Consider the following 7,105-nt stretch of genomic DNA (forward strand, 5'->3'; position numbering starts at 1 on the left):
GACTCTAGAAGAGTGTAGTAGATATCGAGTCGATCCTTGAGTATCAGTTACCAAAGATGATAAAATGATAAACGATAATGAGGATGAGAAGTAGCCAAGGAGGGCTAGAGTTGATGAGGATGAGAAGAGAAGTCGGTGTAGGATAGAGCTAAGGATGATCTTGAGAGTATGCGCGGTACACCCTCGTTTTTGATTAGTTGCAATTACATTGCGATGTATATAACTTACTTAGGAGATACTGGTACTTGAGATTTTGACATGATGATAGATAAGCATGCGAATATAGTACCCTACTGATGTTAAGTAGATGGATGTTCCTAGTGTGCTAAAGTAGCAACTAGATGAGTTAACTGGTAGCAATTACCGTAGGAGGTCCAGACCGAGACATAGTACTATTAATGGTGTCGGTTTAGAAGGGACATTACGATAGATACTATGGTTTTTGTAGGGTTTAAATAACCCCTTTATGTAAGCCCTCTAAAAAGAGGCATTCTACTGATGGATATATTAGGTTGACCAGAGTGGTCTTTTTGTTAGCATTTCGTGAGTGCTTATTGCCTTACAGATGAATGTTAAGGTGACCGTGAGGGTTTCCTTAAAGTTGAGTTAGTAAATTGAACTTGAGTTTTGAGGATGCTTAGAGCGTTGGTCGAGTTGAGTTTTCCTTTTGTGATTTCAAAAATGCCTCAAAGATGTCATCAAGAGTGTGATGTGAAGGATAGGCGGGATAATACTCCGCCACCACCACCGCAACATGAGAGGAGAGTAAAAAAAAAATATTGAACTTTTGAAACAAGAGTCTAGAACATAGGACCCTGAGTTTAAGCTTTTAGCTTGCTGGTGTGAACTTAAGTTTTGTTATGTATAGTATGTTGAGGGTTTAGAAGACACAGAATTTCCAAGTTCGGGATAGTATATCCCGTGTGACTGGGGAGTGATTATGTTGGACCTGGCCAGTCCGCATGATCCAAATCTCAGTAGACGTGTTTTGGGTTTATAAACCCATGTGTTTCAACTTTCGGTTGAAAAATCAGATGGGTTCTCACTCTAAGTCATTTTGTTCGACTTGGTAGTTACTCCTTTCTACCCTCTGGTTATTTATTTGAGTCTCTTGAACAAATTTTCTGCAACACTTTATTTTGATATCATTCGAGATTTGAGCCTTTGCAACTTTTGAGTTGTTCTAGTAGATTCTTTTGATGTATACGACTAAGAAGCGTTAGTATATTGACTTAGTAAGTCACCCAAACTATAGCATGGTTAATTGACTTCAGTTGTGTCTAAATTAGTTGAGATTAGTATTTCTCCTCTGATTATTATCGACCACTCCTTTTGTTAACAATTTATAGTACAGACCGTAAGGTTTGAGAATAAGGACTTGAGTTATTTTGTCTATGCTGAGTTCACGATGGAATCATGGAAAAAAAAATGTTACACATGTGATATGAGAAAAGGAATGTATTGATGATCGTTTTTTTTTTTTTTTTTGAAAAATAGAATGTCTGGTAGATGAGAAGCTAGAAACGAGATGAGGACAAAAATAAACCATTACGAAAGATGGATGAACTTTTTCTCGAGTAAAGCTTGTTATAGCTATGAAACCAAGAATCCAGTTGAGGGTAAACTCTAGATTAAGACGATGAAGAAAACCTTTGATTTTCATTGTACCGCACAAGAAAGACTTCATGTGTTGCGTTCCAGTTGACTAGATCTACAGATTTTGGTGGGAGGCCAAAAGAAAAGCAATGACTCAAGAATGTTAGCAAACTTGTCTTAGTAAGACTATAAGACGGACACATATTACATATATTTTTTTTATATATATCTGCGATAAGTGGAAAGAAACGAAAATGTTCAACCTCAAGCAAAACAAGATGTCTATGACCAAGTACGACCAGATTTGCTGCGACATATCCGTTATGCCCCACAATAGGTGGACATCGATGAATAGATGCCGAAGAAGTTTCGACCTGGCCTAAAGTATGAGATAAGAATGGCATTCGCCAACCACGGTGAGTTTACGTACTTTGAATTGCTCAACAAAACTCTAGACGCCAAGGTAGTTATGCTCGGGGATCACCCGACACAAATTCAAACTGAACAAAGTGGTCAAGACATGAAAAAAAAAAAAAAAAAAAAAAAACTTTTCACCCGTAGAAGGGACAACGATAGTAACACGTAGTTATATGAACCTGTAATTGAATGTAAGATCACTTAAGGTGGTAGCGAATAACTTGATGTTATACCAATATGGAACGTAGATGTAACCCTAGGAATGGACTGGTTAGCTGAGAATTATATGCTACGATTTATGCATTAAATGAGAAATCTCCTTCAAACCTTCAAGAATAGACGCATTAAGTTTTCAAGAGATAAGTATAAGGAGAGAATATCAGTTATTTCATACATACAAGCCATGAAGGTGATAAATAAGAAACATTACCAAGTTTTCCTTGTATACCTAAACGGATGAGCTAGCACAGAAAGGACAGTTGAGGACGTAGAAGTTATACGTGAATTTCATTATGATTATCCGGAGAACTTACCAAGACTGCCACCCAATAGATAAGTAGAATTTACCATCGACCTAGTACCAGGATCGACACGTGTATCAAAAGCATCGAACAAGATGACTCCAAAGGAGTTGGAGAACCTAGAGATCCAATTGCAAAAAAACGACTAGACCTAAGTTTAATCATGTCTAGTGCATTCCCATCAGGAGCGCATATTTTGTATGTTATGAAGAAGTATGGTACTTTAAAAAGGCGCACAGACAATAGAGCGTGGAACAAATTAATACTCAAGAATGAATATCCTTTAGTGAGGGTAGATGAATTGTTTGACCAACTCAAAGGTGCAAATGTGTTTTCCAAGATCGATTGAGGATCGGATGTCATCACCCAAGACAACTTTTAGAACGGGTTATGACCACTACAAGTTTGTAGTTGTGCCATTCAGGCTAAACAAATGCCCAGATATATTCATGGGCATCATTGATAGAGTATTCTACCTTCACCTGGATAAGTTCGTCTTAGTGACTCCAAGAATGAAGATGAACATAAGGAACATTTAGGGACCATGTACAAAAGTACTATTGGGTGAACGAATTTATGCCAAATCAATAGGTGTGAGTTTTGCTCAAGAAAGTGGCATTTTCTGGAACATATTGAATGATTTGAGTTTATATATGTGTTTATATTTATTAAATATTGCACGTATAATTTACTTAGATTAATTTGAACACCAAGGTTCAAATTTGATGAAGGCCGTGAGTCATAAGGCCAGAGACGAGCGATGCTCGATTTTAATTGAGTTATTTTGAGCATGCCAATGTGTTTAGAATAATTAAAAATATTTGTATTTAAATTTTTGGAATTTATTTCCATTAAATACAAATTTTCTAACTATTCGATGATTTATTAAGTTGAGATATGTGGAGTATGTGAAGTCATGTAAGTGAACTAGCAGTGCATATGAGTTAATGCTATGTTAGTAAGACTATATGAATTATTTGAGTATTTATGAGATGAGCATGATTAGTAAGTTATTGAGCTTTTTGAATTGCATGAGAAATGCATATAAAATGGCTAAGTATGAGAAATTAGCATGGATTAGATTTATTAGTTTAAATGAGGTAAATAAATTAGAGAAGCATGTTAATTAATTATAGTTGGAATTTAGTATTTAATTACAAAGTCCGAGATTTAATCGAGAACTATGAGCATGATAAATTGTTAAGATATAATTTATTATTTGAGTTTGATATCGATTATGTGTCTAAATGGAGTGAGTGTGAGAGTTATGAATAACGCACATAAATGTTGGTATCTGACACTCGAACAATTGGTGTCGAGTATAAATGATAGTTTACTGATAAAGAGTTTTGATGATTTTGAATTGTAGTGCTAGAGATTCTAAAACCTGATAAGGAAATTGTAGTAGCTGATGAGACAAAGGGGATGGGTTGAACCCGTAAAGGATTATGATTTTGGTATTAACCATCACATGGACAAGACCAATGTAGTAGATGATACAGTGAGCCGGAAGGCCTCGTCTAAGATATGATAAGATGATGATAGAAGTGATTAAACCACCCAGCTTGAGGAAAATTGTGGTAGGAGCACGAAGGAAGGATGAGAAGTTAAGAGTAAGAATAAGGATAAGAAATTTCAAGAATTACCACGAGGAATCAAATAATGCTATCTTCTTTGAAGGGAAGATATGCATCTCCATGACAATGAACTTAAGAATAAGATAAAGCCATGGCACCCATATACTGTCACCAGGAAGTACTAAGATATATTAAGATCTAGAAAAATTCTAGTTAGGAGAAATGAAACGAGATGTAACCTCATTTGTTGAAATATGTCTTGCGTGCTAGCAAGTGAAGGTTTTACAACATATCGTATCGTTACTTTGAGTCTTCGAGCTCATAAAGTCAAGCTTAATGTCGTGTTTGGGACAAACCGAGCCCTTAACGAACCAATGGATTTCTTTGTCGAGATGGATTTTTCGAACCCTTCAGACTTAAGCAAAGGTTGTCACGAAAGGGGGCAGTGAATGCCCACATGACTCGAGATTCCATCGATGAATGAATAAAAGTTTATAACGGCGTTTTAGGCTGACTGCCTACATGCTCGAAATGGTTGGTCTCCTTACAAACTGTTTAAGTTGCCTTAAGAATGCTTTAGAGATATTAGTCATTATAGTTCCGCTTAAACGACATAGAAATTACTAATAAGGTATGTTGAAGACGACCGAGCTAAACCGGGGTGAAAGCTGAGAACATGTTTTTGTCACTCATTGTGAGACATATAATACTAGTTATCAATCGACTATCGATAGGTTAGCAAATGAGGCGTTATACGTGAGGAAATATAGATCACCACTTTGTTGGGATGAAATGACAAGATGATTGAAATCATCCGTCAAAATTTGATAGTGAATAAAAGAGGGCCATGATTGACAGAGTCATATGTTGACAAATGACGAATTGACCTATGATGTGAAAGTGGAGAGATAATTTCCATTAAAGTTTCTCCATCAAGAGAAATCATCGGATTCAATGTGAAGGGTAAACCTAAACCCCATTTTATAGGCTCATACGAGATTGTAGAAATGATGAGCCCAATAACTTATTGGTTAGCGTTAGCGCTAAGCTTTGAGAATGTGCGTAATGTATCCCATGTGTCGCAAATAGAGAAGTATGTTTACGATTCAAAGCATATGATTCATGAGAACAACATTGTTATTAGTCAATATTTGAGTTACGAAGGAAGATCCAAATCTATCTTAGATCGAAGTTCAGGTATTAAGGACTAAGTCGATACCGATAGTAAGGGACCTATGAATATATCATGGTCAAGAATAGACTACGGTCTAACAGGAAAGTGAAGTACTCAGAGTTGTTTTCTGCGGTACAAATTTCGGGACGAAATTTCTTTTAAGGGGGATAGTATGTAATGACCCGACTTTTAATTGAAGATTTAAAATCTTCTAATTACTGATTTAAGGATTGATTATGGTAATTAGGGTTCAGCATCCATTAATAAAATACGAACTTATATGAATTTGATGATTTATATACGTGATGATTTATTTTTATTTTATTTTCAATGAGTGACACTCAAAATATATTTTGAGTCCATTAATTTATTGTGGAGGATTTAACACTGAAGTGTTAAATATGAATCTTTTATCGATTGTTTTACTTGAGCCCATGAGTTATTTAATTTATGTTAGAGGCAAGCTCAAGTGAATTTTATGCTTCAATGAGAATTAGGCTTATATATCTTAATGTGTTTATATGAGATTAAGCACATATGGTTCTCATTCATCCACACCCCTCTCATTCTTCTATTAAACCAATCACCAATACGTTCACAATTTTCTTCACCTACTACACGTTCACAATTTTCTTCACCTACTACACAATTTTCTTCACCTCTGAAGTCAATCTCCAAATAGAATTTTGCTTCTTTAAAACCTATTCCACTATCTCACCTCACCCATTCCCACCTCTGCAGCAAGTTTTATAAGGTAATAGAGTGAAGATTATTCATCTCATTCAATTCTTCTTCACAAAAATTCTAACTTATGCGATATATCAATTCTGCAGAGACAAGCAACATTCACCACCAATCCAAGGTTTTCCCCTATTTCATTTTACAGGGAACCAACGATCACCAATACGTTTACACATGTATTTTGAAACTGAAATTACATGAAGGATTAATATACATGAATGAATGTTTGTGTACAGTTTACAATTGATCATTTACAGTATTTGATTTATGCTCAAATCCTATTTGCTAAGTGTTCGACTGCATCTTGGCTTGAAACCCTGCTGTGTGTGTGTGTGAATCGAGGTTAGGGGGCGGCAGCCGCGGGGCTGCCGGTGGTCGACGGACGGCGGCGGAGCCACAGAGTGGTCTCCGTTCTGCCAAGAGAGAAAGAGAGGAGGGATTTCAGATTTTAATTTAAAAAAAAAAGGGAAAAGATGAGGAAAAAGAAAAAGAAAATGAGAATAGGGAGATAGGGTTTTACCTGGGTTGTCGGCGGCTGCGGCTGCGGCTTCGCCGGAAATCGGAGGGAGGAAGGGCGGCGGCCATGGCTGTCCTGTGGTCGCCGGATTCGAGGGAGTCGGTGATCCAGGGCTTCGGCGGTGGCTGGCTTCATTAACAGCTGCTGCTACTGCTGCCGGAGTCGAGAGAAGGGAGATGGCTGACCGGTGCTGTCCTCGCCGGGGAAGAAGACGACGCGGCGGCGCGGCTTTCGCCGTGTCTGCGTGCGTGTGTGTGTGAGTCAGTGAGAAAGAAAGAGGTCAGAGAGGAGAGAGCGAGTCGAGGGAGAGAAGGCCGAGCCGCTCGCCGGCGGCGACGGCGCCGTTGAGCGGCGGCGGCGGAGAGAGGGCAGAGGCGCCGAGAGTGAGAGAAGAGAGGAGAGTGTGTGAGGCGCAGCTTAGGTAGAAGAAGGGGGAAGAAAAGAAGAAGGGTTTGGGTTAGGGTGTTTGAGGTTGGGCCGGGTTTTGGGCCGTTTTTAATAAGTATTTGGGCTTGTTTTTATAGGGCCATGTTCTATTTATTTATAATGGGCTTATTTCATT

The sequence above is a fragment of the Salvia miltiorrhiza genome, chromosome 4 (genome assembly GCF_028751815.1).
Source record: "Salvia miltiorrhiza cultivar Shanhuang (shh) chromosome 4, IMPLAD_Smil_shh, whole genome shotgun sequence".
In the NCBI taxonomy this organism is placed as follows: Eukaryota; Viridiplantae; Streptophyta; class Magnoliopsida; order Lamiales; family Lamiaceae; genus Salvia; species Salvia miltiorrhiza.